The sequence below is a fragment of the Nicotiana sylvestris genome, chromosome 6 (assembly GCF_000393655.2).
Source record: "Nicotiana sylvestris chromosome 6, ASM39365v2, whole genome shotgun sequence".
NCBI classification, from domain to species: Eukaryota; Viridiplantae; Streptophyta; class Magnoliopsida; order Solanales; family Solanaceae; genus Nicotiana; species Nicotiana sylvestris.
In genome coordinates, this window is record NC_091062.1 from 152,674,557 (window position 1) to 152,698,192 (window position 23,636).

Sequence of the window (23,636 nt, forward strand, 5' to 3'; positions counted from 1 at the left end):
AACAAGGTAGGAAGAGCGGGTCGCAATAGCTTTTACCCGATATGAAGGTCGGGATCGAATTTCTCAGGGAGCTAGTAGTGGAGTTGGATTGTCTGTCTATCCTAGAGATGTGTTTGTACTCCTAATATCACTTCAAACATTTTTGGGTTTTCAAATTATAACTATTTTTGTATAATTATTGGTTAACACTAAATTATGCTACAAGAATATTACTAAGTTGTATCTAATGGGAAGAAGGGCACTAGGGTCGTGACACTACCTAGGTGGCAAATTGACGGGTAGATGTTACTAAGATTCGATTGACATAATTGGGGCTTATACTATAACCGTTGCTCAATTTTACCCACTATCACACCTCTCAATAGAGAAAGTGACTTTGCCCAATTGACTCTCTCGATACCAAATGGGTAGGCAAATTAAACCAAGTAACTAGGGTTCAAGTAGGGTAATTACTCTCTCGAGGTTTAACCCGTTAATTGAGACTATTATTTCTCATGAGTCCATTCCAATTCCTTGTTGGGTCAATTTTGGGGTTATAGACTCTCTTTCTCAAGAAGAGTTAAACCCACAAAGCTTAAATCAGTGTTTGCAACCACCAATTCTAGATTAAAACATAAAATCAACCCAAATAGCTAACATCCATAGTCAATCTAACACTAGATGGCAACACCAATCAATTACCCACACTAGGGTTGAGCCACAACCCTAGCTAATGGGTTTAACTACTCATGCTAAATAAAGAAATTGAAGAAATAGATGAAGAACTAAACATATTAATTAATTGCTAAAATTAAATTGCAAGAATTTATCGTAAATGTAAAGCAAAAGTGCCAAAATTGGCTACAAAATACGTTCTCACAAGCGCATCTCTCTACTGATGAATCTGATTACCTAAAAAATAGTAAAATGTTCTATTTATACTAGGCTGGAAAAACTGGACAAAAATACCCCTACGGGGTCAGTGCGGGCCACATTAAATGGACTGCGGCCGCACTGGGCTTACTTGTGCTTCTCTGAACTTGGACTCCGCGGACCGCGTAGAACGGACTGCGGTCGCGGAGGGAGCTGGCGCGGTCCGCGTAACCACAACCGCAGACCGCATAGCATTGGCTGCAAACTTCATCTCTCTGAATCTCATGACCGCGGACCGCACAAAAGAGTAGTGCGGCCGCGGAGCCTTCACTGCGGTCCGCGGGATGTGTACCGCGGCCGCGCTTCTTCTAGCCTGATTCACCAACTCTCTGAACCACCTAGTGTGGACGCATTCCACTTTGCGCGGTCCGCACTAGGCCTTCTTTACTTAAATTTCTGGTTTTTGATACTTGAGCAGGTTTCACTCCTTTTTAGCCGATCTTTGACATTTCGTCACTTTGTCGATCAAACCTGCGATCAAGCACAACTTGTGAGCCTTTTAGGACTATTTTGTGACAATATATGATCAAAGCATAGGCAAGTAGGGGCATAAAACATGTTAAAATCCTAACTTATCAATGACCACCCCAATAACTTTGGAGCGGCGGTGCACTGATAGAAGCTGGTGGTGCACGGTAGGGCTGCTGATCAGAATGATGCATGTGAGAACCACAGCAACCTGAAGCACCTTGAGAAACCTGAAGAGCTAACTGAAAGGGCCTAGGAAGATGGCCTCTACCATATGAATCCCTATATCCAGACGAGGCACCACTGACACCACTGAATCTGCCTGAATGACGGGGCTTCTTAACCGACCCATGACCACCTCCCTGCGACAGAACCATCTCCACTCTCCTAGCCACATTGGCCGCCTCCTGGAAGGTAATCTCACTCCCAGCCTCCCTAGCCACCTGAAGATGAATCGGCTGAATAAGACCGTTAATAAACCTCCTCACCCTCTCTCTCTCGGTAGGAAGTATGACAAGAGCATGGTGAGCCAAGTCGATGAATCTAGTCTCATACTAGTAACCATCATGGAACCCTGTTGGAGATGCTCAAACTGCCTCCGATAGGACTCTCTCTAAGTGATGGGGAGAAACTTCTCCAAAAATAGCTGTGCAAACTGCACCCAAGTCAAGGTTGGTGATCCAGCTGGTCTAGCCAAGTAATAATCTCTCCACCAAGTCTTGGCGGATCCAAACAAACGAAAAATGACAAAATCGACCCCATTGGTTTGAACTACCCCCATGTTCCTGAGAACCTCGTGACAGTTGTCTAAATAATCCTAGGGATCCTCAGTAGATGCTGTCATACCTCCTTTTTGCGCGCCCGCCCCGAAGGGTTAAATGCGCGGGGGGGGGGGGGGGGAGTTTTTCCAATTTAAGTTACAATATTCGAAATGGGATTATTTATTTAATTCAGAGTCGCCACTTGGGAAAAGTTTGGCTTTTGGTGTCCCAAGTCACCGGTTTGTCTTGAATCCCAAATCGAGGAAATTTTCGACTTTTCCAAATGAAGTCTGCGAACCAGAAATTCTAAGTAAGGAATTCTGTTGACCCGAGGGAAGGTGTTAGGCACCCTCGAATCCCGTGGTTCTAGCACGGTCGCTTAAATTGTTATAATGGCTAAGTATCTGATTTAAATACATGTTATGACTTACGTGCTTTTATTAAGTTTAAACCGCTTTTATCATTATCATTTATTTTTATAGAATTGCAACGTCGTGAAAATGCATCTCGAACCACGTCACAATCAATGCTCCCGTGATCGTCAACACATTTTGACTTCGTTGAGATTTGGATTTGGGTCACATCAATGTGCACCCGAATTTAAGAATATGGTTTAATTAAGCCGCGCCTAAAGAGTGTAACGCATTATTATTTTTAGAGAAGGCCATGAGATTCACTAAACGGCCTAGCCTGAATTCTAAATATTATGATTAGTTGTTGAGGGCCCCGCAATTTGCATTTTTTATTCGGCGAGGCTCGTCTCATTATTTTTTAGAAAAAAGGATATCCTAAAACAACTACATTTCTGTTATATTTGTCTCTAAATAAAAGGGAAAGACCAAACTTACTTGTTGAAGCAACTACATACTAAATATCTACTATGTTTAACGAATCCGAATTTTGTTTGATTACCTAATTGGTTGTTTATGAGATAAGAATTACCTCGTGCCTTGTCTTCAAGGAGGGAATGAGCTTTGTTAATTTGCTAAGAGGGATTGCAAGCAAACTAATAACACATACTAAATTTACATTAAACAACCCTCGAGTTTGACCTTTAAAATTAACTTATTTAGGCTTGATAAATGAAATCGGCTATTTACTAAGAAAACTACTACTAATTGGATTCAAAAATGCCTATTAGTTTTCCTCAAAGTCAACGCATTATTTCGAAACAATGAATCTATATTGAAGCCCATATCGAACCTATATAGGAACGAGTAATCTAACAAGAGGGTTGGCATGCATCATCACCCTGTTAGCGTAATGCTGCATGAGAACTAGTTTGGGGTACACTTATCTTGAAATTAAATGGAACCAAATATGACAGATTTAACAGTTTAGAGATCTAGACAAAAGTACGTACAGATGCTTGCTACGATTCTATGTTATAATGTCGTAACTAAAACAAACCCTAATGGTTGTATGCATTAAAACACATCTGATCTAACAAGCAAATACTATCTAGTAGTTCATCTCAAATCAGAATGTATGTTATTTTATACAGAGTATTTGCAGTTTGAAGTTAAACAAATACATGCTAAACTAACATTCGACCTATTTGAACACAAGTACTATGCAGTGAACAACCATTTGTTTCTTTATTTCTGCTTCCAACTTCAAACTTTCAACAATATATGGTTTCAGAAGTTGTGTACCTGGAAGTGTTTTACAATTGAAGAAAGAAGAGAAGTCAGCAGAGTAACGATGACAACAAATGCAGCAGCAGTAACAGCAGGTAACCAATAGAACAAAATCCCAGTGCAAGACGCAGTTTAGAGCCAATGGAAAAATGGCAGAATGAAGCAAATTCCCAGTAATATGGAATCAGAATTTAGGCATAATAGATCCAGAAATGAACTGATGTTACACACAACTAGTGATCTCAAACAGGACTCAAAAGAAATCAATATAGAACAGGCAAATCCAGACCAGTGAGAATCAAGACAAAGATGAAAATGCAGTTCCTCTTTTCTGTGTTATGCCTCTCTCTATCTGTGTGTGTGTCCTCAAAAATCTCTCTTTCCCCCCTTTTCTTATCAATCTCCCTGTGTGTCTGTATATTATCCAAAAAACAAAATCCCCCTGCTTTCACTGATGGAAGTCCTCCCTTTTATGAACATAAAATCAGCCTTTTAACAGCCTGTTTAGACAATTAGAATACCCCTCCCATGTGCTATCTTCTTTTCAGTTTCCACTTACTAATTAAATAAGAACACAACCCATGATATTCCCTGGCAGACTTACTTTTAAGTAAGGTTTAATATTTCTGAACTAAAGCGGAATATGGGCAGCAGAATGTAATCTGACAGCATATGCTGTCAAATAATTTTAAACTTAACAAAAGCCTTTATGCAGGACACAGGTTGTGCACAATGCACATGTGGTGCACAAGTGCACATGTTGTGCACAAGTGCACATGCCCTCCAATTCAGAACTGTAACTAAACAAAACATTCCTTTTGCATTTCTGATTCAAATTAACAACTATAAGTAACCAAACTCAGTTCCTAATTGATTCAGGCAATGCTTAGCAGAAGCAAGTCAATTTGTTATCGTTCAGGCAGCTGAAACTAATTGACGACACATGTCGACTAGACTATATTAATCATAACACATACAATCGTAGCCAAAAATCAGAAATCCAAAAGTATCACACAAGGGGTTCAGATTGCAATGTTAATACAGAAATGACCTTGGGAGCTAATTGAATGACCAATTACGAATTCAATTGAACATACAGTTTACACACACACATTATGAAGAAAGACTTGACCGAATACAGGAGTCCGGGCAAGGTGGACAATCAACAGTTGATAAAAAATTCAAAGACAAATTACACAAACATGAACAAACCTTTAATCAACACATGGACTAAAATAAAGAAAAGAAAACAGACTTACCTTAAAATCTTTGAAAGAAAAATCAGGGAAATCAACTTGTGTTTGAACAGACCCTTCTCAAGGTTGAACGGACTTTAATCAAAGTGTTTCTCAAATGAGAAACACTTCGATTAAGGTCCACTAGACCCTAATCTCTTGGTTTGAACAGGCACGGAACAGGCACGAGGAAACCTAGGGTTCTAGAGGGCAGATTTGGGTTTTGGGCTTTCTTGGTTAGATTCGGACCAAGCCAAGCATGGTTTGGTCACGAGGGGGGTCCGGGGACTATCTGGTATGAAACTTGGGTGCATCGGTGTAGATCAAGTTTTGCTCGAATCTTCAAATGAAGATTCGAGAACCTAGGGGATGATTCGAACTAAACGGCCAACATATCCATGTTCAGGGTGTCCAAGTGGTTCTAGGGTGTTAAGGTGAAGGCCACCGGAGTTCATGCCGCCGGGATTAATGGTGAGGAATAAGGGGGCGGCTAGGGTTTCGTGGGGAAGGGGATGAGGACGAATGCTGGGGTCTTGGATAGGGGGGGCAGGGTATGATAGGAAACTTATATATGGGATGGGTGGATTGATTTAAACCGTTGAATGAGGCGAGATGGACGTCTTGGATTTGAAGGCTTAAAAGAAACGTCATCGTTTGGCTTAGTAGGGGTCAGAATTGGTTCGGGTAACGGGTCAGGTAATGGGGGTTATGGGTGAGAGATCCGGACCGTTGGATCAGCTTGGTTTTAACGGTCGTGATTGATTGGCATTGAAACGACGTAGTTTTGGTGTTAAACTACGTCGTTTTGTGGCCTGAGGGTGGGCTGTTCGGACTGGTGGCTTGGGCTGTTCATTTGGGCCTCAGATTTTGCAATGGGAATCGGCCCAAATTCATTTAAAACAAATTTTACCCTCTTTTTCTTTATTTCTAATTTTCTTAAACACACAACCTAATTAAAAGAAACTAAAAAATACATTAATTAACAATTAATGTTTTTATTACACGCATATAAAAAATGTTAAAAATAGGTAAAATTAAATAAGACAACAATCACGGACAAAAAATGCATATTTATGATTTTTCTATTTAACAACCGGATTACGGTTCAAATTACACATGACACATACATTTTTTGTATTTTGTTTTAATAAAAATAAAAATGGGTAAAAATCATAAATAATTAACAAAGTGCCATGTAAAATCCAAAAATTGTACAGCAGGACCATTTGTTATTATTTTTTATTTCTTTTGGAGCGATTGTCGCGTAAAACAAAAATCACGTGCTCACAGCTGCCCCTCTTTGTTCGGAAACACGAAGAGTTTTCGTGCAAAGATAAAGTGAGCGGATATGAGCGATTTTTGCCTATGGACTACTCCGTGTGAAGCATGTTTTTTGAAAGATTTGACCGAATCTTTGCTTCAAAGATTTCCTACATATCCTGGGCTAGACAGGAATCAGGTCAATGTAGTTCGGGAAGTTTTTGGCAGTTGGGACTGCCATGGGATTGCAAGGCTTGCTGTTACTGCTGTTGCTGTTGTCACCGTTGCTTTACTAACCGCCTTATTACAACCAAAGAAAAATTGAAACTTAACTAAACACTTATATGCATGTCAACTGCTAGTTACAAGATCCCTATCTATGATTCTTTTGCGACTTGATCTTGGGTCTCTGCTGATTTTGCTTGTAGACTTCGATCCGGATCTTGATGCTTGCGAGTCGTAGGTGCTTGCTTACTCTCTGGGATGCTGAGTGAGACGCGACTGGCAGAGTTCAGGACCTTAATCAAATGTTGGAGTCGATCCGCCTTCCATTTACTCCGATATCTCGGGACATCTTCTTTTTGTCTTTTTCTTCTTTGATTCTAAGTTGAGACTCAGCTCGTGGGTCATTTCGATCCATGTGGCTCGAGGTTAGACCTGCGGGAAAAAACAAACGAACAAAATTTTCTGCCCCAGTTTCACTAGGAAAATTTCGTGAATTATTCGCCAGGAAGTTCATAAAATTGATGAAAGAGGATATGCATGCTCGGTTCAGGGGTGGGGCCCTAATACCGACTAGCTGGGGAGAAGTTCAGTTTTAGAGTTGAAACTATAATACTGACCAACTGGGAAAAAGTTCAGTTTAGGGTTTAAAACCCTAATGCTGATTAAGAGGAAAAGTTCAGTTTAGGGTTTTAAAACCCTAATGCTGACTAAAGGAAAAGTTCAGTTTAGGGTTTAAAACCCTAATGCTGACTGACAGGAAAAGTTCAGTTTAGGGTTTTAAAACCCTAATGCTGACTGAAAGGAAAAGTTTAGTTTAGGGTTTAAAACCCTAATGCTGACTAAAGGAAAAGTTCAGTTTAGGGTTTAAAACCCTAATGCTGACTGAAAGGAAAAAGTTCAGTTTAGGGTTTAAAACCCTAATGCTGATTAAGAGGAAAAGTTCAGTTTAGGGTTTCAAAACCCTAATGCTGACTAAAGGAAAAGTTCAGTTTAGGGTTTAAAACCCTAATGCTGACTGGAAGGAAAAGTTCAGTTTAGGGTTTAAAACCCTAATGCTGACTGAATGGAAAAAGTTCAGTTTAGGGTTTAAAACCCTAATGCTGACTGGATGGAAAAAGTTCAGTTTAGGGTTTAAAACCCTAATGCTGACTAAAGGAAAAAGTTCAGTTTAGGGTTTAAAACCCTAATGCTGACTGAAAAGAAAAGTTCAGTTTAGGGTTTAAAACCCTAATGCAGATTAAGAGGAAAAGTTCAGTTTAGGGTTTTAAAACCCTAATGCTGACTAAAGAAAAAGTTCAGTTTAGGGTTTAAAACCCTAACGCTGACTGACAGGAAAAGTTCAGTTTAGGGTTTTAAAACCCTAATGCTGACTGAAAGGAAAAGTTCAGTTTAGGGTTTAAAACCCTAATGCTGACTAAAGGAAAAGTTCAGTTTAGGGTTTAAAACCCTAATGCTGACTGAAAAGAAAAGTTCAGTTTAGGGTTTAAAACCCTAATGCTGACTAAAGGAAAAAGTTCAGTTTAGGGTTTAAAACCCTAATGCTGATTGCAAGGAAAAGTTCAATTTAGGGTTTAAAACCCTAATGCTGACTGAAAGGAAAAGTTCAGTTTAGGGTTTAAAACCCTAATGCTGACTAAAGGAAAAGTTCAGTTTAGGGTTTAAAACCTCAATGCTGACTAAAGGAAAAGTTCAGTTTAGGGTTTAAAACCCTAATGCTGACTAAAGGAAAAGTTCAGTTTAGGGTTTAAAACCCTAATGCTGATTGCAAAGAAAAGTTCAGTTTAGGGTTTAAAACCCTAATGCTGATTGCATGGAAAAGCTCAGTTTAGGGTTTAAAACCCTAATGCTGGCTGAATGGAAAAAAGTTCAGTTTAGGGTTGAAAACCCTATAATGCTGACTGAATGGAAAAAAGTTCAGTTTAGGGTTTAAAACCTTAATGCTGACTGAATGGAAAAAGTTCAGTTTAGGGTTTAAAACCCTAATGCTGACTGAAAAGAAAAGTTCAGTTTAGGGTTTAAAACCCTAATGCTGATTAAGAGGAAAAGTTCAGTTTAGGGTTTTAAAACCCTAATGCTGACTAAAGGAAAAGTTCAGTTTGGGGTTTAAAACCCTAACGCTGACTGACAGGAAAAGTTCAGTTTAGGGTTTTAAAACCCTAATGCTGACTGAAAGGAAAAGTTCAGTTTAGGGTTTAAAACCCTAATGCTGACTAAAGAAAAAGTTCAGTTTAGGTTTTAAAACCCTAATGCTGACTGAAAAGAAATGTTCAGTTTAGGGTTTAAAACTCTAATGCTGACTAAAGGAAAAAGTTCAGTTTAGGGTTTAAAACCCTAATGCTGATTGCAAGGAAAAGTTCAGTTTAGGGTTTAAAACCCTAATGCTGACTGAAAAGAAAAATTTAGTTTAGGGTTTAAAACCCTAATGCTGACTAAAGGAAAAGTTCAGTTTAGGGTTTAAAACCCCAATGCTGACTAAAGGAAAAGTTCAGTTTAGGGTTTAAAATCCTAATGCTGACTAAAGGAAAAGTTTAGTTTAGGGTTTAAAACCCTAATGCTGATTGCAAGGAAAAGTTCAGTTTAGGGTTTAAAACCCTAATGCTGATTGCATGGAAAATCTCAGTTTAGGGTTTAAAACCCTAATGCTGGCTGAATGGAAAAAAGTTCAGTTTAGGGTTTAAAACCCTAATGCTGATTGCAAGGGAAAACTCAGTTTAGGGTTTAAAACCCTAATGCTGGCTAAAGGAAAAAATTCAGTTTAGGGTTTAAAACCCTAATGCTGACTGCACGGAGAAGCTCAGTTTAGGGTTTAAAACCCTAATGCTGGCTGAAAGGAAAAAAGTTCAGTTTAGGGTTTAAAACCCATATGCTGACTAAAGGAAAAGTTCAATTTAAGGTTTAAAACCCTAATGCTGATTAAAGGGAAAATTCAGTTTAGGGTTTAAAACACTAATGCTGACTAAAGGAAAAATTCAGTTTAGGGTTTAAAACCCTAATGCTGACTAAAGGAAAAATTCAGTTTAGAGTTTAAAACCCTAATGCTGATTAAAAGGAAAAGTTCAGTTTAGGGTTTAAAACCTTAATGCTGACTGAAAGGAAAACGTTAAGTTTAGGGTTTAAAACCCTAATGCTAACTAAAGGAAAGAATTCAGTTTAGGGTTTAAAACCCTAATGCTGATTGCATGGAAAAGCTCAGTTTAGGGTTTGAAACCCTAATGCTGACTGGTTGGGGGTAAAGTTCGAGAATGCTAGCTAACCTCTTTTTTTTGGATTTTCTTGTTTCAGTAGAAGATAAAAGGGAGTCTCGTGGAAACTTACCTTTCGAGTGAGTTCCTTATTGCCAAGATATTTCTTGTACCCATGTACCTTCTTCTTTGGGCGACACCTGCTTCTTGCACGGTTGTCTCGGATTATACCTGTTTCAACTTTTTAGACAAAGAACAATTGTTAGCTTGGAAATGACGGTCGGTTTGGTGACCTTGATTGTTCCCGTTGCTTCAGTGCGTCCTTATTGCTGTCGCAAAGTACTGCCGTTGATTGGATTCAAATGGAGAAACCCTTTAAATTGCTCAGGCTTGTATTTCCAGATTCCGTGATGATTTGCCTCGTAAGGCCTCTTTATTCTCTTTTCTCTTTTTTTTTTGTGTCCCGTTTTGCTTGGAGATTCTCAACGGGGATTTTATTAGAGGTATTCTGTGGGGATTTGTACAAAAGGAGGCTCTGTGGGGGGAGTATTTACAAAGTGGATTCTTTGTGTGGATGTTTGTACAACGGGGCATGCTGGGGATTTGTTTCAAAGCGGGCTTTCTAGAATTTGTTGGGGTAAGCTTGTTGGGGAATTTTTTACAAAGGGACTCGCTGGGGATGTGATGAGGATTTGTGTCCCATTTTTTTCTTTTTATTAACGAAGGGAAAACCCTGTGGGGATCTGTATAAGAGAAAATCTGTGCGGATTTCGCTGGAGCAGACCCTTTGGGAAATGTTTACACAGTGGATTCTTTGGGCGGTTTTGTACAAAGGGAAGCCCTGTGGGGATTTGTACGAGGCGGACTTGCTGGGGAAATCTCTCTCTTTCCTCTTAACTTCGAACGCAGTCAAACATCATGATTTATCAGGTTTGGACAAACGTACCAATGAAGCGAGGTGCCTTCCTTCATGAAACAGAATTCCGTGAAACCAAACCTGCCACCTGCCCTTTCCGGTATATCCGGAACTTTGGGGGTTAAACATAAAAGGGATTCGAAGAAAAACAAAGAAGGGAGAAAGCAAATTTTAGGAAAGGAGTGTCCCTTTCGGGACGAGAAAGACTTATCTGAGGAAGATAATGCAGGCTTTAAATGACATGACATGCTCTTTGGACTGGACGCCTGACCTTCAATGAGCTTGCGTTTCCCTGAACCAGAACGGATCCGTGATTCCAAACCGGTGGAGCCTTTGCCGAGACCTCCTTGGGTGGAGTCATTCTTTCGGCCAACAGCGCCCTTTGCGGGTTTTCGCTGGCTGACCTCTCTCATTTCTCTTCCTGTCATCACTTGATAGCACTCTTTGCGAGTTTTTTACTAAACAAGCTCTCTCATTTTGGTTTCTCTACTCCCGTCGCCTCGTGGTGCCCGAAGGTTTTCACCAATGAGACTCTCTCATTTATTTCTCTCTATTTACAGTGTACAGGTCTCCATTTGTGACATTTTTTGGTTCCCCATTACCTTTGGTAATTGATCCGAAAAGCTTGTGTTGGGCGAAGAAAAGTAGATGATCTAAACCGCTTGACGTGCCCCGGTTTCAATTTCAGGGTAGATGGGATTTTATTGTTGTTGTGACTGAACCTCAGGGAGAGGCTGCCTACGTATCCTTTTGGAATCAAGTCAAACGTAGTTCAGGCCTCAATCATTTTTTTTTGGTTTTTTTTTGATAGGTCGCCGAAGGGATGTGACCGGCTCAAAGGGCTTGTAGAGAGAGTTGGTAGTGTTTGGGGATAGTGGAAATAAAACCTTCATCATTTCAAATGCGTCAGGACCGCTGGAGTATAAATCAGACATAGTATCTCTTGACTGCATCTGCATTTACTGCTGTTTCGGGGTCATTTCCTTCGATATCACCTAGATACAATGCTCCTCTTGGCAGTATTTTCTTGATGATGTATGGGCCTTTCCAATTTGGAGCAAATTTCCCTTTTGCTTCCTGGTGATGTGGCAGAATACGCCTCAGTACCAGCTGACCTACTTCGAATTTCCTAGGTCGAACTTTCTTGTTGTAAGGACGGGCCATCCTTCGTTGGTACAACTGCCCGTGACACTGATGACACTTCCAAACGAAGCTAAAGCAGTCCTTTTCCATGGTCATCCAGTAATAACCTGCTCGAAGGATTTTCTTCGCTAAGACATACCCGTTCATGTGAGGTCCGCACACACCTGCGTGTACTTCGTGCATAATCTTTCTCGCCTCCTCGGCGTCGACACATCTTAGGAGGTTGAGGTCCGGGGTCCTCTTGTACAACAATTCACTGCTCAGAAAGAAACCACTTGCATGTCGCCTAATGGTTCTCTTTTGATCTCCAGTAGCATGCTCGGGGTATTCTTATGTCTTCAGGAATCTCCTGATGTCGTGGTACCAAGGTTGTGTATCTGCTCCTACCTCGATTAAGTTGCAGTAACCGTGTCTTTCCTTGATTTGGATTTCCAAAGGATCGACGTGGGCGTTGCCCGGGTAGGGTAGCATTGAAGCCAGAGTAGCAAGTGCGTCCGCCAGTTCATTGTGACACCTCGGGATATACCTGAACTCTATTGATGTAAAGCGGTTGCCGAGGTCCTCCACATGCTGTCGGTAAGGAATAAGCTTGACATCCCGAGTTTCCTATTCACCTTGGACTTGCCGGATAATCAGGTCAAAATCTCCCATAATCAGTAAGTCTTCGACATCCTGATCGATTGCCATATGCATGCCCATGATGCAGGCTTCATACTCAGCTGTGTTGTTTGTGCAAAAGAAACGCAGTTTAGCTGTGGCGGGATAATGCTGACCAGAAGGCGAGATCAAAATTGCCCCGATTCCTACACCTTTGGCATTCACGGCTCCATCAAAGAACATCTTCCAAACATGAGCGTCCTCTGAGACCACTTCTACGGTGTTTTCTTCTTCATCTGGAAAGTAGGTACTCAATGGCTGGTATTCCTCATCGACCGGATTTTCGGCCAAGTGATCTGCTAACGCCTGGGCTTTTATAGGCGTGCGAGTGACATAGACTATGTCGAATTCAGTAAGCAAGATTTGCCACTTAGCCAGTCTCCCAGTAGGCATTGGTTTCTGAAATATTTACTTCAAAGGATCCAGCCTGCTTATGAGGAAAGTAGTGTGGGCTTGGAGATAATGTCTCAGCTTTTGAGCAACCCACGTCAGAGCGCAACATGTCCTTTCCAGCAGAGTGTATTTGGCCTCGTAGCCGGTGAATTTCTTGCTCAAGTAGTAGATTGCTTGCTCCTTCTTTCCGGTTATGTCGTGTTGCCCGAGGACGCAACCGAAAGAGTTCTCCAGGACTGTCAGATACAAGAAAAGGGGTCTCCCTGGCTCTGGAGGGACCAAAACTAGGGGATTCGAAAGGTATTCTTTGACTTTATCAAAGGCTTCTTGACACTCAGTTGTCCATTTGATCGCCGCATCTTTCCTTAACAGCTTGAATATGGGTTCACACGTGCTTGTCAGCTGGGCAATAAATCGACTGATGTAGTTCAATCTGCCCAACAAACTCATCACGTCTTTCTTTGTTCTCGGGGGAGGTAAATCTCTGATAGATTTTATCTTAGTTGGATCTAGTTCGATACCTCTCCTGCTTACGATGAAGCCCAAAAGTTTGCCCGACGGAACTCCGAAAGCACATTTGGCTGGGTTCAGCTTCAAGTCATACTTCCTTAATCTCTCGAAGAACTTCCTCAAATCTTGGATGTGATTATCCTGCGTTCTGGACTTGACTATCACGTCGTCCACGTACACCTCTCTTTCCTGATGCATCATGTCATGAAAAATGGCAGTCATGGCCCTCATGTAAGTAGCCCCAGCATTCTTCAAACCAAATGGCATGACCCGATAACAGTAGGTGCCCCAAGGCGTGGTGAAGGCAGTTTTCTCGGCGTCCTCTTCATCCATCAATACCTGATGATACCCAGCGTAACAATCTACGAAAGACTGTATCTCGTGTTTGGCGCAATTATCAACGAGGATGTGGATGTTGGGCAGCGGGAAATTATCTTTAGGACTTGCTCTGTTCAGATCTCGGTAATCTACACATACCCGAGTTTTCCCGTCCTTTTTCGGTACTGGAACCACATTTGCCAACCAAGTTGTATACTGGACTACCCGAATCACTCCCGTTTTCAATTGTTTGGTGATCTCCTCTTTAATCTTGTCACTGACCTCAGTTTTGAACTTTCGTTGCTTTTGTTGAACTGGAGGACAATCAGGATGAATCGGCAATTTATGAACCACTAGATCAACACCTAGTCCCGGCATGTCATCATATGACCAAGCAAACACGTCTTTAAATTCAAAAAGAAGTTGAATTATCGCCTCTCGCGTTTTCTTGTCCGTGTGAATGCTTATCTTGGTCTCCCGGATTTCTTCAGGGAGTTCCTAAATTAACCGGTTCGGTGTCATTCAGATTTGGCTTAGGTTTATTCTCAAAATGTTCCAACTCTCGGTTTATTTCCCTAAAAGCTTCTTCCTCATCATATTCTGGTTCTGGGTTCATTAATTCACAGTTAAATAGCTCGTTGTGATCTGGGCGTGAAGTCCGCGAGCATGTCATATTTAAAGCCGCATTATTATAACTGAAAGAAAAGATAAAAGGAAAAATAACAAAAATCAGAACAAAAGAAAAAATGGGAAAGCAATGATAAATTTTTTTTTATTTTCTTTGGAAAGTTGGAAGACAACAATGTTTACAACTTAGGAATTCGAAACAACAATTGAAAGGAAGAAAACGTTCAAGTTATGTCCTGGAGATAACTTGTGACACAGGAAAGGTGGCAGGACAGGTCTACCCGGACTTCCGTCTAGTCGGGAATGGCGTGGCCTCCCAGTTTTGAAGTTTGGCGTTCGGCCCCATGTACATCATCTCAGTAGTGCTTGTGCCTTCACCTGGTTGAACCATGTGGACCTCGTAGAGCATCTCTCTCATTGCCCCGCATATCTCATCGATTTCCTCAGCTGTGAAGACCTCATCGTCTCCTTCTTCGGTGTACCTTGGCCTGATGAAGGTTTCATATAAATCCGGCAGTGGTCGAGGTAACTTCCAACCCTCATTTTTCCTTTTCTTTGCCCACTCTTCGTCTGCTGGAGTAGGTTTGAAACCTAGTCCAAAAGGTTTCTTGGTGACTGGCAAGGTAATGGGTTCTGTTATTCCCTGAAGGGTTCGTCCAAGCCCCTTCCCTGGCCTAAATCCGTGCCGGATCATCTCTTTGGCCACCATAACCGAGGCGTTAGACAAGAAAGGCTGGGGGCAGGGTATTCCCTCTTCGTGCTGCTCTGCCAGTACAATCTCGAAAGCTTGATAGACCGTATGTTCGCTCCCTTCTCTCGGTTCAAGATATGAGATGGATGGGTCCCGATAGATAGCATGCTCATCTTCTCCATGGACCACGATCTCTCGGTCTTCGTACTTAAACTTCACCATCTGGTGAAGAGTGGAAGGCACAGCTCCTGCCGCATGGATCCAAGGTCTGCCGAGGAGGAAATTGTAGGATGTATCCATGTCGAGCACCTGGAAGGTTACTTCAAACTCGACTGGTCCTATGACCAACAACGGGTCTATTTCCCCCATGGTATCTCTCTTGATGCCGTCGAAAGCCCTTACACAGACATTGTTGGGTCGGATTCTTCCGGTACCAATTTCCATTCTTTGTAGCGTGGAGAGCGGGCAAATGTCAACACCTGATCCCCCATCCAACATTACCCGCTTGACATAGTAGTCCTCGCATTTAACTGTTAGATGCAAGGCCTTGTTGTGTGCCGCTCCTTCCGGGGGTAAATCGTTCTTGCTGAAAGAGATTTGGTTGACGGCGAAGAATCTTTCTGTCATCCGCTCTAGTTGTTCAACCGAGGTTTCAACTGGCACATATGCTTCATTCAGGGTCTTCAGTAAGATCTTTTGATGCTCGGCCGACCTCATCAACAATGATAGCATGGACACTTGCTCAGGGTACTTGCGCAGTTGATATATCACTTCGTAATCCGACATTTTCATTTGTTGGAAGAACACTTTCGCTTCTTCAACGCTTACAGGCTTCTTTGGTGGGAAGCGCCTTTGTGTGGCGTTGTTCAGCTCTTGGGTATTTGAATACCTTCCAATGAAAGTATTTTCTGGAAGTTCTCCCATGACCTCTTTACCTTTGTACATTACCAAAGTCTTTTGATAATTCCACGGCACTGTGGACGGGTTGGTCATCGGCTTTTGTGGCACGCGTCCGATAACCACTGGCTCATTCAGCCGAGGTGGTTGAATCTTCCCCCGGACCACATAGGCCCCTTTTGGCACATACATAGGTTTTGCCTTTTTGATCCCGAAGTTCTGCGTCTTCTCAGCTCGACCTCGTGGTATGTAAAGAACTCCATCCTTTACCGGTACCACTTTCTTCTCCACCTTCTTTTCAGGCTCGCTCTTTATAGCCTTGGCCTCCTCCCCCTTTTCTGGTTTCTGGTCTGTCTCAGGCCTTCTCCCCGTGTCGACAATGGCGATTATAGCTTTCAGAGCAGGGTCGAATTCTTTGTCTTCGCAAATCATTCCGATCAGCGGCCCATTATTGTGAGCAGGAAATGGATTGTTAGTCACATTTGGGATCTCCTCGTCCCTTAGCACTATTTTCCCTTGCTCTATCAAATTCTCGACCACTCTTTTCAACGACCAACAGTCATTCGTATCGTGTCCCTCGGCCCCTGAATGATAGGCGCATCTGACTCCAGCTTTGTAAGAAGGTGACGTTGGGTTTTGCCTCGTTTGGGGGATTGGTTGCAAGAAACCCAACTGGACTAGCTTCGGGAACAAAGTAGAGTATGGCTCACCGATGGGCATGAAAGTCCGCCTTCTAGGTGGTTCCTAAGGGCGGAAGTTATTCTGCGGAGGTTGTAGGTTATAGTGGTTGCGGTAAGGAGGCTGATTTCTGGGAGGTGGAGCTTGGCCTCGGTTGGCTTGTTGCGGCGGATGGGCATAAGGCTGGGCATTCATGACCATATAGGGTTGATGAGCATATGCCAGATTTGAGTGGGGGTAGTAGTGTTGTGGGGTTCTTTCCGGAAAACGGGGCCTGGGATGACGATATTCCCTTGCTTCCGAAGCTGCCATGGTCGTTTCTTACTTCTTCTTCCCTGTTGCCATTCCCCCGGACCCGCTTTGGACGGCTTGGGAGGTCACCCTTATGGCTGCTTGACTCAGAATCCTACCTGTTTTCAGACCATTTTCCACCATCTCTCCAATCTTAATTGCTTCTGCAAACGGCTTTCCCATGGCTGACATCATGTTTTGAAAATAGTCAGACTCTTGAGCCTGGAGAAAAGTAGTGACCATTTCTAACTCATCCATGGGAGGCTTCACCCTTGACGCCGGCTCACGCCACTTAATAGCATATTCTCTGAAGGTTTCTGAAGGTTTCTTCTTCAAATTCGACAGAGAATTTCGGTCTGGTGCAATGTCGATGTTATACTGGAATTGTTTCACAAAATCTCTGGCGAGATCATCCCATATATGCCATCGGGACATTTCCTGGTCCATATACCATTCCGAGGCTATCCCTACTAGACTTTCCCCAAAATATGCCATTAGCAGTTCTTCTTTTCCGCCGGCTCCCCGCAATTGGTTGCAGTATTTCTTAAGATGTGCAATGGGGTCACCGTGCCCATCGTATTTCTCGAACTTTGGGGTCTTGAAACCCGTTGGCAGGTGCACGTGAGGGAACATACATAGGTCGGCGTAAGAGACGCTCTTCTGTCCGCTTAAACCTTGCATATTCTTCAAACTTTGTTCAAGGCTTCTCATTCTTTTGGCCATCTCATTTTGTTCTGCAATTCTGGGGTTCTGATCCTGCCTGGGTGCAAGCTCGCACTGAGGCGGTGGAGGATTAGTGTTGGTAGCGAACCTAGTTGGTTCCATTGAGAACGAGGGTGCCTGGAATGTAAAAGAGGATGAGTCAAAGCTTGGCTTGTACGTAGCAGGCTGTGCCATAATCGGGCAGGGCGATGCAGTAAAGATGTTCATGCTTGCATCAGTGACTGACATTCGGGGATGAGGCTCAGAAGGCGATCCAGCAGAGAAGGCTGAAGTGGCTGGGTACCCGAATGGGGTAGTGGGATAATTTATGGGGACATTAGAAGTCCCGCTTGACCTGGAGAATAACTCAGGGAATCCGGGGATGACACTTGGCGGTTCTTTTCCGTTATTCCAGTCGTCCAGCATTTCCAACATACGGAGTCGTAGGATTCTATTTTCTTCTGCAGTTGCGGATTCAGGTGTGAGGACGGCTGAGATCGAGCTCTCCTCGAAAACAGGGATTGTTTGCAACAGAATTTCTGAAGACATTTCTACACTTCCTTTTGACCTGGTGAAGTAAGTGTGAGTACTGCTTCTGGTCTTAACAACAGGTAGTTGAACACTTCTTTTTGACCTCGTGAAGTATGAGTGCGAGGCCAGACTTTCACCAAACCAACCGTCTTTCCAAAACCTGGAGAACTCAACGACACACGAGTGGTTAATTTGAAATAAATAACATATAGGCAACCTCACGTTGAGCATGATGCACCTATACAGTTAAGTGAATTCTACATGTTTGTGACGAAAGCATGCGTCATTCCGGCATTCTTTTTAAGCTTCCCTTTTCTTATCATTTTTTTTTTGTTTTTCTTTTATGTTTTTATTTATTTTTATTTTTTTTTTCCGGTAAAAATGCGACCGGATCCGATGAGGATTGCCTACGTATCACGACGCCACGTGAATCAGATCATTACGTAGTTCAAAACACAAATGAAAGAAACACACCTTTTATTGTTGAAACGGTCTATTACAAACTACATTTTGCAAAAGAAAGAGCAAACTTTGAAAATAAACCTAGACTCAAAATAGACTAAAAATCACCCTGTTGGGAAAAACAGGCAGAAGATGCTAAGATATAGACTTGACTTATGAGTGCATTATGGTTTTGAAAATTGGTGTCCGCGGGGCATCGTTCGGCCTCGCCGCGGTCCTAGGCGTGAGATCCCCTTCAAGTTGCTCCAGCTCATGCATGGTCTGCTTGACATAACCCATCACTGCCGAGAGGACGGTAACACTGGTCATGTCCTCACATCGTAGGCATCGTCTGGTGATGGCATGGGCAATGGCCTTGATCCTATCTCTGGTTTGCTTCTTCTCTATGAGTAGGCGTTTTATCTGATCGCTACATATCTTGAATACCTGAGAATCCTGTATATGCTGATTCTTCAGTCGCCGTACTTCTAACTTCATCTGGGCTAATAAGTCGTACCAGTATCTGCTCTCAATTTGGAAATTCTTGGCCTGATCAGCTGCTTTGATCTCAAGTATAACCATCTCTTTCTTCATTTTGGCAACAGTTTTCTCGTGGTCGCGTTTCGATTGGTTCAAGTGTCGGCGATGCTTCTCCACTCTTATTCCCCACTGTGCCTTGAGCTTTGCCATAGTCTTTCCCGATTCTTCTAAACCATCTCGCCATTCCGCGACTTCTCTTTTTAAAACCTTAATCAACTGATGGTCTGATCGGCTTCTGGGTTGTTCATCAAGAGACAATCTCAATTTTTGGATTTGGGCCTTAAGTTCTTCATTCTCTTGGACCAATTTATTCTTTTCGCTTCGATCCGCCGCAATTTGTATGCTGTTATTGAATTTCAGACTGTCAATTTGTAGCTTCAAATCACCGATCTCTGCCCGATACCCCTTTTCTTTTGCTAACCAATTCCATTGCCCTTGGGATGATTCTACAAAATCTTTGAGATGCGGTCTCTTAGCTGGTCTTTCGCAAGACAGGTCGCCTCTGAACCAAGCGTGATACCCTGGGGCAACTTCCCCTTTTGCTATATCCATCACGCAAGTGCTTGCCGTCAGATGTTGGCACTCACTCCAGATTTGGCGAACTTCTTCTTCGGGGAAACGACCGTCTAGACTGATCTCAATCACTTGGGTACTCAGATCTTCATCTTTCGGCACCACTTGATATTTCCCAAGTTGCCTCAAAACCCGATACGGTGCGTAGGGTTGGATGCTTTTAAGTCCCATCAACAGAAAGTGGGGCCTGGTTGCTGGCATGTATATGATTTCCTCAACAGGCGACCATCCGAGCGTCCACTGGATTTGGCTAGCAGTGAGAGTTCGGAAAAATGAGGTCCATGATGTGACGCCCTCAGGTAGATTGAAACCTTTGACTCTAGTGTAGAATTCTCCAATGCAAGTCTTCTCGGGCGAACCGTAACCCAAGAGAGGAGAGCGGTAGCATAAGTGATCGGTCATCCATATTTGCAACAGTAGGTTACATCCTTCGAAAAAGTCGCCCCTGGCTCGACAGGCAGTGAGAGCCCGGAAAATGTCAGCCATAATCATGGGTGCTAGAGTACTTTTATCTTGGGTGAGCAAAGTACTAACGACCCCAGTTATTTTTAGATCGATGTTGCCGTCCTTCCTTGGGAACACTATAAGACCTAAGAAGGCTATCATAAAAGCTAACTGCCTGTGTTCGTCCCACTTTTGTCGGTTGCCTTTACTACACAGTTTGAAATCCGGCTTATTGAACCCGCCTTCATGACCGTATCTAGCATACATGAGATGGAGACTGTAGAAACCTTTGGCAAGATCTGGATGGTGAAATGTTCGGGGTATTTTCAGAAAATCCAAAAACCGGTGTACCGTGACGGCCCTAGGTGCAATCAAGTACTTGAACCTTAACGGAGCTTCATTACCCCCAATGTATCCTGCTATTTCCTCCAACGTCGGGGTGAGTTCGAAGTCTGAGAAATGAAATACATTGTGCGCCGAATCCCAGCAAATGACCAATGATCTGATAATATCGCCCCGAGGCTGTATGTCTAGTAAATCCGGGAGATTTTTCAGATATTTCCTCACTTTGCCTTGCCCCTCCTTGCCTAAGTCGTTCCATCATAATCGCAACTCAAAAGGGATCTTGGTCATTATTGAAAATAGTTCGTTTACACATTTTAAACTTCCTCTTTTTTTGAAATTTCGAAAATCTTTTAAAGAGGTGCTACAAATGAAACAATAAATTTTTTTTTATTTATTATTTATAACTATATTTTTTTGGATTTTGAAAGTGATTAAAAGGAATAGTCAAACTGAGAGACAAGCTCTTCTTTTTTTTTTTTATCATTTTTTTTTCATATATTTTAGAAAATTCCGGTTAGGTTTGACATTACTCGGACATGTTTTTTTTTTCAAAAGAATAAGTAATTATCTCCCTACCCTGCTATTCTTTTTTTTTTTTGGAAATTTTTCGGAAACCGGTCAACATGCAGATCTGAAGCAAATAGATGTGCAAAACAAACGGGATGCAGCAGGATGGTTTTTTCATTCCAGGTTGCCTGTCCTAGACGGACCCAACCCCTGTGTTGAGTCCCCTATGTCAAATGCAACATGATGCAGATAAGCGTTCCTACTAGGGATCCGACATGAGGTTTCGTTATACTAGGTTTATAACCTGGGTAGATATTCTAGACTGTGTACCCGAGCGGACAACTCGAGTCGAGGAGGGGCAACTTAGCGGGAACCAAAGGGCCGTCCGGCTTCGTAACTTATCCGTCCTCTTTCTTATTTCAGGTATCGACACTAACAGAATAGGGAGCCTCGACCAGCGAGCTTCTCCCCGGAGGTGAAGAGAGAAGGGTTTCGGCACAGTTTATATACAGTTCAGATAATATCAAAGCGGTAAAAGACAACATTTAGCACGTTATGTCAAAACAAGATATAAATATCAGATAATAAAGCCAAATATAACAATTATTCTAAGCTCGAATTCTTGAACCCTGAACCATAGATTCTGGGTTCGGTTCCCCAGCGGAGTCACCAGAAATGTCACACCTCCTTTTTGTGCGCCCGCCCCGAAGGGTTAAATGCGCGAGGGGGGAGGGAGTTTTTCCAATTTAAGTGACAATATTCGAAATGGGATTATTTATTTAATTCAGAGTCGCCACTTGGGAAAAGTTTGGCTTTTGGTGTCCCAAGTCACCGGTTTGTCTTGAATCCCAAATCGAGGAAATTTTTGACTTTTCCAAATGAAGTCTGCGAACCAAAAATTCTAAGTAAGGAATTCTGTTGACCCGAGGGAAGGTGTTAGGCACCCTCGAATCCCGTGGTTCTAGCACGGTCGCTTAAATTGTTATAATGGCTAAATATCTGATTTAAATACATGTTATGACTTACGTGCTTTTATTAAGTTTAAACCGCTTTTATCATTATCACTTATTTTTATAGAATTGCAACGTCGTGAAAATGCATCTCGAACCACGTCACAATCAATGCGCCCGTGATCGTCAACACATTTTGACTTCGTTGAGATTTGGATTTGGGTCACATCAATGTGCACCCGAATTTAAGAATATGATTTAATTAAGCCGCGCCTAAAGAGTCTAACGCGTTATTATTTTTTGAGAAGGCCATGAGATTCACTAAACGGCCTAGCCTGAATTCTAAATATTATGATTAGTTGTTGAGGGCCCCGCAATTTGCATTTTTTATTTAGCGAGGCTCGTCTCATTATTTTTTAGAAAAAAGGATATCCTAAAGCAACTACATTTCTGTTATATTTGTCTCTAAATAAAAGGGAAAGACCAAACTTACTTGTTGAAGCAACTACATACTAAATATCTACTATGTTTAACGAATCCGAATTTTGTTTGATTACCTAATTGGTTTTTTATGAGATAAGAATTACCTCGTGCCTTTTCTTCAAGGAGTGAATGAGCTTTGTTAATTTGCTAAGAGGGATTGCAAGCAAACTAATAACACATACTAAATTTACATTAAACAACCCTCGAGTTTGAACTTTAAAATTAACTTATTTAGGCTTGATAAATGAAATCGGCTATTTACTAAGAAAACTACTACTAATTGGATTCAAAAATGCCTATTAGTTTTCCTCAAAGTCAACGCATTATTTCGAAACAATGAATCTATATTGAAGCCCATATCGAACCTATATAGGAACGAGTAATCTAACAAGAGGGTTGGCATGCATCATCACCCTGTTAGCGTAACGCTGCATGAGAACTAGTTTGGGGTACACTTATCTTGAAATTAAATGGAACCAAATATGACAGATTTAACAGTTTAGAGATCTAGACAAAAGTACGTACAAATGCTTGCTACGATTCTATGTTATAATGTCGTAACTAAAACAAACCCTAATGGTTGTATGCATTAAAACACATCTGATCTAACAAGCAAATACTATCTAGTAGTTCATCTCAAATCAGAATGTATGTTATTTCATACCGAGTATTTGCAGTTTGAAGTTAAACAAATACAGGCTAAACTAACATTCGACCTATTTGAACACAAGTACTATGCAGTGAACAACCATTTGTTTCTTTATTTCTGCTTCCAACTTCAAACTTTCAACAACATATGGTTTCAGAAGTTGTGTACCTGGAAGTGTTTTACAATTGAAGAAAGAAGAGAAGTCAGCAGAGTAACGATGGCAACAAATGCAGCAGCAGTAACAGCAGGTAACCAATAGAACAAAATCCCAGTGCAAGACGCAGTTTAGAGCCAATGAAAAAATGGCAGAATGAAACAAATTCCCAGTAATATGGAATCAGAATTTAGGCATAATAGATCCAGAAATGAACTGATGTTACACACAACTAGTGATCTCAAACAGGACTCAAAAGAAATCAATATGGAACAGGCAAATCCAGACCAGTGAGAATCAAGACAAAGATGAAAATGCAGTTCCTCTTTTCTGTGTTATGCCTCTCTCTATCTATTTCTGTCTGTGTGTGTGTCCTCAAAAATCTCTCTTTCCCCCCTTTTCTTATCAATCTTCCTGTGTGTCTGTATATTATCCTAAAGACAAAATCCCCCTGCTTTCACTGATGGAAGTCCTCCCTTTTATGAACCTAAAATCAGCCTTTTAACAGCCTGT